Genomic DNA, 12,196 nt, shown 5'->3' with positions numbered 1-12,196 from the left:
CGTAACATTTAGCCCCACCCCTGGACGGGTTAAACCGCGTGGACCATGCGTAGGGCCACACCCACTCGTCGTAGTCCCGCCCCCCTAATCCAGCCCTTTCCGTAGCGCAGTCCTATCCGTTGGGCATGTTTCGGACATCAAGCGAAGCAACATCCAATGAGGAACGTAGTCCCGCCCACCACCGTGTACAATCCAGTCTTTAAAGCCCCGCCCACCACACCGAGCCCCGCCTCCAGTTCCGCCCAAGCTGAGAAGTCGCTTCCGTGGTGCTGCATTTCACCCGCGCACCATTTCAATTGAAATTCCACCCACAGAGGTAATGCCGCTCCGATAACATCTCTTGCCTAAATTAGGGTTTCCTGCATCTCCTCGGCTGACAGGAATTCGAGACGGAACCGCGTCTGTATTTTCCGGGTGGTTAGTGTTCAGAACCCCCGAGGTTTTTCGGAGTCACGCCGGCCGTGAGGGGGGGGTCCTTGGCTGGCTTTGCCCACGCTCCCAGGAGGTGGCGCTGCGCACCTTGAACGTCGCCTGGAGCTTGGCTTGTGGTTGGAACAATTTTTTTGTGTCTAGCAATATTAGTCCTAAAAGCTGGGATTTCTGAAGGAAATTTTGTAATGAATGACTATTTTAAAATGCTACTCGTAGTGTCTTTTTTCCTTCGAATGAAACATTTCTGACCGCAAGCAGAGGAACCATGCGAAGGAACACAAGAAAACATAAGAATAAGATAATTATTAGGGAAATGATTGCTGAGCAAATAATCTGGAAAACTGGATTATGAAGAATGTGACATGAGAACTAAATGAAGATTCATTTAAAACCAATATGTGATGACACAATCTTGATGTCTGCAAGTGCTGAGGTTTTAAAAGCACTTGAAGATCAAGGACTACAAGCTTTCAGTATGGCTTACACTCCATAAAGAACCAAAAAATTTTTTCCCTCACAAATAGACCAATGAGAAACAGAATAATAAATGCATAAAAGATTGACATTTTAAAGGCTTTCATTTTACTTGCATCAGCAATCACCACCCATCATCGAAGCAACAGCTCCAAATCAAATGAGGCACTGCATTGGACAAGTGTACTGCTTAGTAATGATTTTGAGGCTGGCACAAGACTGGGCAGTGTTTTCTTCTCTGGATATAGGATAGACTCAAGTGCATTTAAGGACAACAACATTAGGAACATTGAAAAACCTAGGGGAAAGATGACTTGCTGAGTGTGTGTTTTCCAATGAGGACATGTTGGGTTGAGTTTTCTAGAAAATTGACTCACTTTTTTCCAAGGGAGTTTTCCTATTTAAGTCAGTAGTTTTCACACGTTGCTCTATTTGAGAGCACAGTATAGTCAGATTTCAAACAGTGTAAGTGCAGATATTAGAAAACATTTTGAAACTTTCGTATAGCTCTGCCGATTCTTTTAGCATCTGCAAATACAAAAAAAGAGGTGATAATATTACCTTCCACCCTTCCTACTATGGTTCAGAGTTTAAGTCACTGGCTAGCAGCCAGCCAGAGAGATTGTTATTAGGTGCCATCCTGCCAGTTCCATTAGGTGCCATCCTGCCAACTCAGAGAGACCCTTTGTACCGCACAGAGTACCGCCTGGCCCTGCGCCATCCTCATAATGAGCACTAAGTTTGAGCCCATTGTTGCAGCCATTATGCCAGCCCCTCTCATTGAGGTCTTTCTCTTTTTCTCCAGGGACTGCACCCTTCTGAAACCACTCTGAGGCTCTACTGCTTTAAAAGAACCCAAACATTTTATTGGGGGCTCTTACAGCGCTTAGAACATCCCATAGGCTATACTTCTCTTTTGTTGTTGTTGGGGTTCTACTGTAACTCGGTTCATTCTGTTGGCAGTCCACAAGAGAGTAAATATTGTTTACCTACTCCAAAATGTAACTGCATCAATTCCTCGGATCTTTCTTCTTCAGTGACCTGCTTTGGCATGTCTACGAGGTGATTGAAAATACCCTGGCTTTGGTCAGGTGCACCTTAATGCTCAAAGTGATAGCTTAACTTTTTAACCCTTAAAGGGCTCTTTTGCAGCAGGCTTGCCCAATACAGCACGTCATTTGGTTTTTTGACTGTTGTTTCCATGTTTTGAATGTAAATTCAAGTCAAATGAAATCCTTAACTTCAATCTTTTAAGCTTTTTATGCCTTTATACTTATCATGACACTTAATGGTCCAGTTGTGAGGAATTTTGCATTCGTTATGTTGAGGTGCAACCCATATTCAAGGGTGTACTTTTCATCAGAAAGTGCTTCAAGTCCTCATCCGTTTCAGCAATCCAAGTTGTATCTGCATATCACAGAATATTAATGACTTCCTCAATCCTGATACCACATCTTCATATAGTCCAATTTCTCGAATTATTTGCTCAGCACCTAGATTGACTATGAGGAGGGACGACAATCCTGACACAAACCTTTCTTGATTTCACCCTCAACCCCCAAATCATTTAATTAGGACATAATGCAGACATCATACTATTCATTAGTAAGACTTTCTTGATCTTAAGCCATTGCTTGTTCTGGTCAAACCACCCCCTCTTGACATAGGCACAAGGAACTGTTCTGGAATTCCCATTTTTTGCTGTCTTGCCTATAATTTGGTTGTAATTCACATATTCACTTGACTTTGCCTTGTTAATAAAACACAGGTAAATATTTTTCTGGTACTTTCTATCTGTTAAGATCCATCCATCTGACATCCACAATGTTGTCCCTTTTCACACCTTTTCTGAACATGGCTTGGTTTGCTGGCAATTCCTTGTCAATGTTCTGTTGAAATCTGTTTTGAATGATCTTCAGCAAGACTTTACTTGCATGTGATATAAATGGTATTCCACATTTGTTGGATCACCTTTCTTTGGGCTGGCCATTGAATGTGGCTTGCTTCCAGTTGGGTGACCAGGTAGCTGTCTGCCAAATCCCTTAGCATAGAGGAGTGAGCACTTCCGGCTTTGCATTTGCTTTTTTGAAATAACTCAGTTGGCATCCCATCAATTCCTAAAGCCTTGTTTTTCATCATTCCCCACTCACCTTCCCGTAGCTCAGGCTCCCACCTTATTGGCTGCTGGGTTCCACCAGGTGCTACACACATGGCCTGCGCTGCTAAACATGTGCCAACCTGGAGACGCGGACATGTGCAAAATGGAGTAGTGAAGCCATTGGGACAGAATACATTAGACGCTTACACAGTGGATGGCACCTGTTTTAAAAAGGGTCACCACAGTTGTGATGATTTTTTCCCCAGCTGGGTATAGGAAGCCCTGAAGGCTCTGCTCTCAGTCTGGAAGCTGAGAAATTGGAAATGACACCCCGAAAGCTCCGAGGCACCCCCAGGCTGACACACAAGCATGAGGTGGGAGATGGGTATGGATGCAGAGGGGCCTATGCCTGTCTAGGGTGCGACCTGCCTGGAGCACCCTTCCCCAGCACCGTTAGCAACTGGCCACCAGCCCTCCCTCGCCTGCCAAGGCCGCACCTGCCCCACTGGATGGGGGCCCCGGGGCCCTCATTGGCATTTCTGTGTAGTTTGGACGTGTTCTTTAATGCACTTGGCTCATTATTATTTTTTAAAATTATTTTTTAAAATTATGCTTTGACATGATCAATGTTATCCGTTAATAAAAAATGTTTTATTATGAATTTGAAAGAAATAATTTAAAAAAGGTTTCCCTCCTTTTTTAACAGAGGAAAAACTTTATAGAGAATGTGGATGGCTTTATTTATTTGGTAAAATGCGGTTTTAAAAATATTATTTATTTACCTTCATCTTTATATATCTTCTATCTCACACATGTCCCTTCTGTTCAATCACTTTGGACACATCAGCAAGCATCTCTTTCCACTCAGCTGGGACAAACCAGGGCCACTAACCTTTGTTTTATGGAAGAAATGAACATGCCCGAATACCACTGACTCTTGATCAGAGGCTACCTCCTGAAATGGCTGAACTAACTCACAAAGCCAGACTGGAATCCATATCTTTGGACTTAGATCAGGGTCCTTTCCTGCCAAACCAGCTACTTGCCTGCTGACAGAAAAATGAGCTATTTTTGTAATAAATCATTTTATTGTGTTAACACCCATCATAAAAAGTGGGCACTGTACTAAGGAAATCAAGGAAACCTGCACTTGAATAGCTGATGGTTTGTGCTGCAGTTGGTCTGATGCCTGGTTCTGAATGATCATAGTAAACCTCTCTGTTGTCTTTTTCCACAGTTGTAATGAAGGTGATTCTTGTGCAATCCACCCAACAAAGTCCACATACAGAGTTCAGGGGAGCCGATGTGTGCCCTTGAGTATATCCCCCCTGAACTTAGAGACTGTCGCAAGGCTAGATTTGAGACACTGAATATTAAGGACTGATATCAGACAAGAAAAAAACCAAAAAGGCCATTAAAAAGGTAGGAAAAAAGAAAAGACCAAAATGGAGGCCTGAAGAGATTTGACATTCGCTCTTGAGTGTCAAGGAGCTAAAAGGGAAAGAAGACAGGAAGAAGCAGAAGAGCTGAACAGAAGATTTCACAGGGAAGCTTGAGAAAACAGTAAAGTATCATAATGTGCAAAGACCAGCAGTTAAAGAACCAAAAGGGAAGAATGCATTCAGCATTTCTCAAGCTGAGAAAACTGAATGAAAAATTCAAGGTTGGAGTTACACTCAAAGCCTCCTATGGGCAAAATTTTGAATAATGTGGGAAGCCACAAAAAAGAGATGAAAGGATTTCACAGAATTACCGAATGAAAAAACAAAGGAACCTGAAGTTCAGTCATTCCAGAAGGTAGCATAAGCTCAAGGAATGATGGTATTAAAAGAAGACATCGAAGTTGCACTGAAGGCATTGGCTAAGAGCAAGGCTCTGGGAACACCAACAGACAGATGTCAGCAAACCATCAGTGCTGAAGGTGCTCGCTTGTCAGTGCCAAGCAATTAGGAAGACAGCTACTGGGCCAAACTGACTGAAGGAGATCCGTATTCTCTTCCAAAGAAAGGTGATCCGATAAACTGTGGAAATTATTTTTCCACACAAACATTATTTTGGGAGGGTTGTAAATTATTGAATAATATCATGAATATCACAAGTTCTGCTGAGGATAACTTTGAAAACATTGTAGCAATACATTAACAGAGGACTGCCAGAGATCTAAGCAGGAGTCAAAAAAGAACATGGAATGAGAGTATCTTGGTTGATGTCAGATTGATCTTGCTCAAATGTAGACAATACCTGAAAGATGTTTATCTGTGCTTTATTGACTAGCTAGTCATTCACCTTGTGAATAATAACAAATTATTAACAATATTGTAATGAATATGCCTTCTAGTCCATTGGTGGCATTATGGGTTACAGGTTGGGCTGCTAACTTCAAGGTTAGCAGTTCAAAACCACTAACCATTTCTTGGGACAAAGAAAAACTTACAGTCTCAGAAACCCACAAGGGCAGTTCTAACCCTACGGTTGCTATGAGTTAGAATCAAGTCATGAGCAGTGTGTTATAGGTATAGGAAAGAGCTTTATTTACAAGAACAATTGAATATTGATAAAGCATTCCAGCCCAGTCCAGATCAAGTCCATAAGTCCGATATTAGCCCAAATGTCTAATACCAATCTATAAAGTCCTCTTCAGACTCACAAAACACATGCGATGATGCCACATGCAGGAAGATCACAAGCCAGTGGGTGCAAAATCTTGTAGATCCAGTGGCGGTAGAAGCATCTCAGTGCTGGCAAGGGTCTCCACATGGCTCCTCCAGTTCCCAGGGCATGGGGCCTGTCAGTGCAGTGCCATGTGTCTTGTCAGTAGAACATCTCTCAGAGAGTGAGTATATAGATAGATAGAAAGAGAGAGAGAGAAAGTGTGTTTCCCACCACCAAGGAGGAAAAACAGGAGTTCCCAGAATCCTCAGGAGAAGGCCATGCCTACACAGAGGCCTCATTCGCTATATTTTGATTGACAGATTAGACTCCACCCCTACAATCTTAAACCTCAAATTGACACCAGATTATGTAACGACCACAAACAGTGAGTTTGGTGGTGGTGTTTGTTTTTGGTGCTCATGTGGAATCTGTATAAAGATCAAGAGGCAAACATTCAAACAGAGCAAGGGTACATGACATGGTTTAAAGTCAAGAAAAGTATGGCTCTGGATTGTATCTTCTCATTGTATTTATTCAATCCATATGCTGAGCAAATAATTTGAGAAGCTGAACTATATGAAGAAGGCAACAAGATTGAGGAAGATTGATTAGCAATCTGTGGTATGCAGATGATACAATCTTGGTGAAATCCAGGAAGATTTGAAGCACTTACTGGTGAAGATTAAAGACTATGGATTATAATTCAATATAAAGAAAATAAAGATCCTCACAACTGGAGCAATAAAAAACATAATAAATGCATGAAAGTTTCAGGTTTCCAAGGACTTCATTTTCCTTGGATCCAAAATCAACACCCATGGAAACAGCAGCCAAGATTTTTTTAAAAATACATTGCTTTGGGCAAGTCTGTTGCAGAAGATCTCTTTAAAGACTTAAAGAGTAACAATGCTACTTTAAGGGCTAAAGTGCACCTGATGCAAGCCAAAGTTTTTTCAATCATCACATGGGAAAGCTGGACAATGAATAAAGAAGATGTAAAAAGAGCTGATGCATTTTAATTATGACCTCGGGGAAGAACATTGGATATATCACAAATCTTTAAAAGTGCTGATGGCTGGCATTCCATGATGCTCACCTTCCCGACACGATCACTGAAGACAAAGCGGGTTTATAAGCAACTGTGGTGAAGAAAGCTGATTATGCCCGGCTATCAAAAGATATGACATCTGGGGTCTTAAAGGCTTGAAGATAAACAAGCAGCCATCTAGCTGAGAAGCAACAAAGCCCAATGGAAGAAGCTCAACAGCCTGTGTTATCACAAGGTGTCGAAGGGATCAGGCATCATCAGAACAAAAATATCATTGTGAATGAGGGGGAGTGTGGAGTGGAGACCCAAAGCCCATCTGTAGGCAACTGGACATCCCCTTACACAAGGGTGGCAGGGAGGAGAAAAGCCAGTCAGGGTGCAGTGTAGCAACAATGAAACACACAACTTTCCTCCAGTTCTTAAATGCTTCCTCTCCCCACCCCCACTATCATGATCCCAATTTTACCTTAAAAATCCAGCTAGATCAGAGGATGTACACTGGTACAGATAGAAACTGGAAACAGGGAGTCTAGGACAGATGAACCCCTCAGGACCAGTGGTGAGAATGGCGATACTGAGAGGCTGGAGTGAAGGTGGGGTAGAAAGGGGAAACTGATTACAAGGATCTACATATAACCCCCACCCTGGGGGACAGACAACAGAAAAGTGGGTGAAGGGAGATATCAGACAGTGTAAGACATGACAAAATAATGATAATTTATAAATTATCAATCGTTCATGACAGGGGCAGGGAGGGAGGGCAAAAATGAGAGCTGATACCAAGGGCTCAAGTGGAAAGCAAATGTTTTAAGAATGATGGTGGCAACAAATGTACAAATGTGCTTGACACAATGGATGTATAGTATGGATTGTGTAAAGAGTTGTGAGAGCCCCCAATTAAATGATTTTTTTTTTTAAAGTGAGGATGGCAAGACTGCCTCCATGTACTTTAGCCATGTTTCAGGAAGGATTGGTCCTTGGAAAAGGTCATGATTCTGTGTGAAGTGAAGCATCAGTGAACAAGAGAAAGGCCCTTAGTGAGATAGATTGACAAAGCGGGTGCAATAATGGGCTTAAATAGCCACGATTGTGAGGTTAGCTTAGAACGAGGCAGTATTTCATTCTTTTATATGTAGAATTGTTACGTAATAGTAACAACAACTATAAATGATAAATAATTATCTGTCTGCATGTTTACTCAAATTCTGCATTCTTCCTAAAAAGCATCTTTTAAAAAAAACTACCAGTTGTATGAGCCCCTAATAAAATGTAAAAAACAAAAAAAAACAAACTACCTTACAATGCTGATATAACATGATAACCATGACATGTGGAACAATAAGCAAAATTTAAATAAAGCCAAAGAAAACCACTGGATTAATTTTCAAAGTCTGTTATCTACAAAGACTGAAGTAAGTAAGGCAGGCATAATTACAGTTTCTTGAATTTGAAGTATGCAAAAGACAAATAGATATAATGAATTACTATCGCACTATTAATAAAAACTTGTGGGCCTAGCTATTCATTTGAAATGACAAGATAGAGGTACATACTCAAGGAATTGTGATAGTAATGCAGGCAAGGGGATTGAACACGTGAGAAGATATGATTTCCATTTTATCTTTCCAACCAGCCAGCAATGTGGCTTTGGACAAGCTATTACACTTCCCTTTGCCTGTTTACATATTGTGATGGCTAGGAACTATGCCAGCTAGACTCTCCTGGCTAAGGGTAGGGGCGGAGTCCAGCCTATCAACTGGGTCACAGCCTGAGGATACCTCCTTTTGTGGGAGCCGGGTCTTTCATCTGATTCCTTAATCTGGTGTCGGGTTCATTCGGCTGACTTCATACCAGTGCATCCACCAACCTGTGCCCCTGTTGTCTCTGCTTCATCAGCCATCTTCCTGTTCAGCTTAGGTGAGTACGAAGAAGCCTTTCTTGAACTAGACTGGATTTATGTATCTCTACAACTGTGCGAGTCATTTACCGATATACATCTTTCTATATACAACACATACAAGCTTTGATTTTGTTTCTCTAGAGAACCCAGCCGCACACACATATGTTTAAATGTAAATGACCATTTAAGTGACTCTAGAGAGTATTCATTATCTGTTCAGCCTCCCTTTCCATGGGGGATGCTCTCCTCCGCTCAAGTAGCCCTGGTTGGGCTTATTATTAAAAATATTCCTCCCAAGGGATTTTTTAAATTAGCGCTAGTGGAAAATGCAGTCTCTGGCCTTTGGTTTCTTCATGCTGGTCAGATGTGAAATTGAGGTGACTGGTAGCCCTCTCCTGCAGTAAGTGGGGGGAAGTCTGTGTGAAGTCAGAATGAGAGCAACACAAAAGAAAAGAGGGAAGAACTACAGAAAAGTCTGATACTAATATTCTAGTCCTTCGATTCAGTGATAAATGGAGGAAAGCTCCATCCCTGGCCTTGTCAAGTGACCTCAACTTAAAACATTGCTTTTTGGGCTTCAACTTCCTTGTCTTGTTTTTTTTTTTCAAATCACTTTTACATGTAAGAGTCCTGACTCTCTCTCTGCCTCATCTAATCCATAGGATGGTTGTGCAAGGTTAATGAGACATAAGAGTAGAAAGTACAAGGTCGTGAGGTACTGCGAAGATGGAAGAAGCATGCTGATTCCCTAAGAGTCATATTTACTGTGTCCGTGACACAAAACTAGACATATACAAATAAGCTATGAGTATAGAAAGAAAAACTTGAGCTTCCAACTTTTATTAATCTTTAACAACATATGGAAATCTCACATTTCAACCTTTTAGAACATCCTTGAATACGAGTAAAATCACAAACGGGAAAAACATCTTTCAGAAACCTCCATTTTCCTGTGGGGACTCAGCAGCTTGGAGTTCTAGATAGACCCCCGATCCTCTAAGAGCTGCCTTGGAAGCAATTCAACAAGTAAACAAAGATGTTTATATGGAGAAGAAGAAAATGAGAAGATGCAGAAATAATTACAAACCATCTATAACAAAAACTCATAGCCTTCTATCAGAACAATGCCGGTCTTATGGGGCTTGTACTCCTGAATCAGCATGTGTTGTCTATTCAACCTTTTCCCACCACTCAATTTTCCTTTCTTTCTTTCGATCATTTTACTGGGGGCTTTTACAGCTCTTACAACAATCCATACATCAATTGTATCAAGCATATTTGTACATATGTTGCCATCATTATCTTCTAAACATTTACATTTTATTTGAACCCTTGGTATCAGCTCCTCTTTTTTCCCTCCCTCCCCACTTCTACACTCCTACACTCGTGAACCCTTGATAACTTATGAATTATTATGATTTTCATATCTTATACTGACCGCTGTCTTCTTTCCCCCATGGTTTTTCTTGTTACTCCCCCTAGGCGTGTGTGTGGTTATGTGTTGATCTTTATAATCAGTCCCCCCTTCCACTTCTCCTCTCCCCATCTTCCCTCTCCTCTCCTGGTGTGGCTCCCATTTCTGTTCCTGAGGGATTTATCTACCTGGCTTCTGTTTGTCATGAGCTCTATCTGTACCAGTGTACATGCTCCAGTCTAACCTGAAGTGAAACACAGAAGTGGGGTTAGGATGGTGGGGGATGAGGAAGCTTCAATGAATCAGAGGAATATTGTGTGTTTCATTGGAGCTATACTGCACCCTGGTTGACTCATTCCTTCCTTGTGACCCTTCTGTGAGGGGATGTCCCATTGTTTACAGATGTGTTTGGGGTCTCTGCTCTGGTCCCCTTCGTTCTCAGCAATATGTTTGTTTGTGGGCTGGTTGCTTCTCTGCTACATGGCTGCTTGTTTAACTTCAAGCCTTTAAGATCCGATACACTATTATCTTTTGATAGCTGGCCACCATCAGCTTTCTTCACCACATTTGCTTGTGCAGCCATTTTGGCTTCAGCAATCCTTTCGGTAGGGTGAACAGAATGTCAGGTTGTTCAAACAAAATGTTCTTGTGTTGAGGGAGGGCTTGACCAGAGGCCCAAAGTCCATCCACTACCTCAATGTATTGCCACATAAATATGGTACATAGGCCAATACCTCTATTTTTATGAATTAATATACTTACATATGTACATGCCTATGTTGATACCTCTTTCCATAGCTTTGCTTCCTAGATGTTTCTGCTGTTTTCTTTTACCTTGTTCCTGCTTCCACCTCTTAGTACTTCCTCTCAGCTAGATTGCTGTTGCTCTAACACCCCAGGATCTCTACATCCTCCTTGTTGTTGATTTTAATTCTAACCTAGTTGTTTCTCTGTCTATGCTGTTGTTTGCTCACCGCTCCCTTCCCCTGTTTCCTCCTCTCCCAAGTCCCTCAGGAACTGCTGCTTTCTCCTCAGTCTTTCTTCCGATGCCTATCTTATAGGTAGGCAAACAATTGATAACCAAGATGCAACATAAAGAAAACAAAAGATTGAATAAAATGGGAAAAATAACTAGAAAAAACCCTGAAAATGCATACATAGTTCCAGGTCTGTTTGCACACCTTTATGACTATCTCCCCACTGGTCCTGGAGAGTTCTGGGAACTGCCCCTCCTAACCTGAACTCTATTTTGGAGGTTCCTCGGGGCTTTGTGGCTTTGCTATGTTCCTATTTGTGATCTGTTATGTTCCCTTCTTGGTTCGCCTTGTGTCCCCAGTATTGTTCTCTGTTGAATTATGCTCCAGCGAGAGCTGTTGTAGGCCCTACAGTCCTCTCTGTGGCTTAGCAGCTCTGTGCAGTAACGTCTGCCTCAGAGCTTAGTGTGCCAGTATGGGGTCTAGAGCCTCACTCTCTCTTTTTCCTTCTTGGTTTGCTTCCCTGTGGGCGCGGCATGCCAGTCCCTCTCCCCATCCTGTAGGTTTAGTGCTGTCTTTCTGCAGCACACACTAATAGAGAGGGGTCAATTTGGCTCTGATTAGGACTGGCCCTGTTGCCCACTCTGCTCATGAGTTTCTCTGTGTGGTTACATTGCCTTCAAGGTTTGGCATGCTATGGTTCCACCACTCAGTTTCATTCAGCAAAATATTTTGAACACCTACACACTGTGGGAATGCAAATGAAATGCACGATACCATTCTTTCTTGTAAGGAAAGTGTAATCATCTGGGAGAGATGATTATACTCGGAATGAATGATCCACTCAGAATGATGATTCTTGACACAGAATGACAAAGCCTAGAATAAATGAACAAAAATGTGCCGTATATGGAAGGAAATAGTTCTCAATTCTGGAAATCTTCATTTTCATTTCTGTGTTTCAAAGCCAAGATTGGCAAACTAGAGCCCAAAGGCCGGATCTGGCCCTCCACTAGTTTGCATATGGCTGAGGAGCTAAGAATGATTTTACATTTTTCAATGGTTGGAAAAAATAAGAATATTTTGTGTCACATGAACACTATATTAAACTTGCATGTCAATGTCTAAAGGTTGACTAGGATAGGTAAACACTTGGTGGCTTACCTAGTATCATATTGAAAGTACTGTGGATTGCTAAACGGAC

Source organism: Tenrec ecaudatus, chromosome 5 (assembly GCF_050624435.1).
Source record: "Tenrec ecaudatus isolate mTenEca1 chromosome 5, mTenEca1.hap1, whole genome shotgun sequence".
NCBI lineage: Eukaryota > Metazoa > Chordata > Mammalia > Afrosoricida > Tenrecidae > Tenrec > Tenrec ecaudatus.
Note: the sequence above shows the minus strand (reverse complement) of the source record.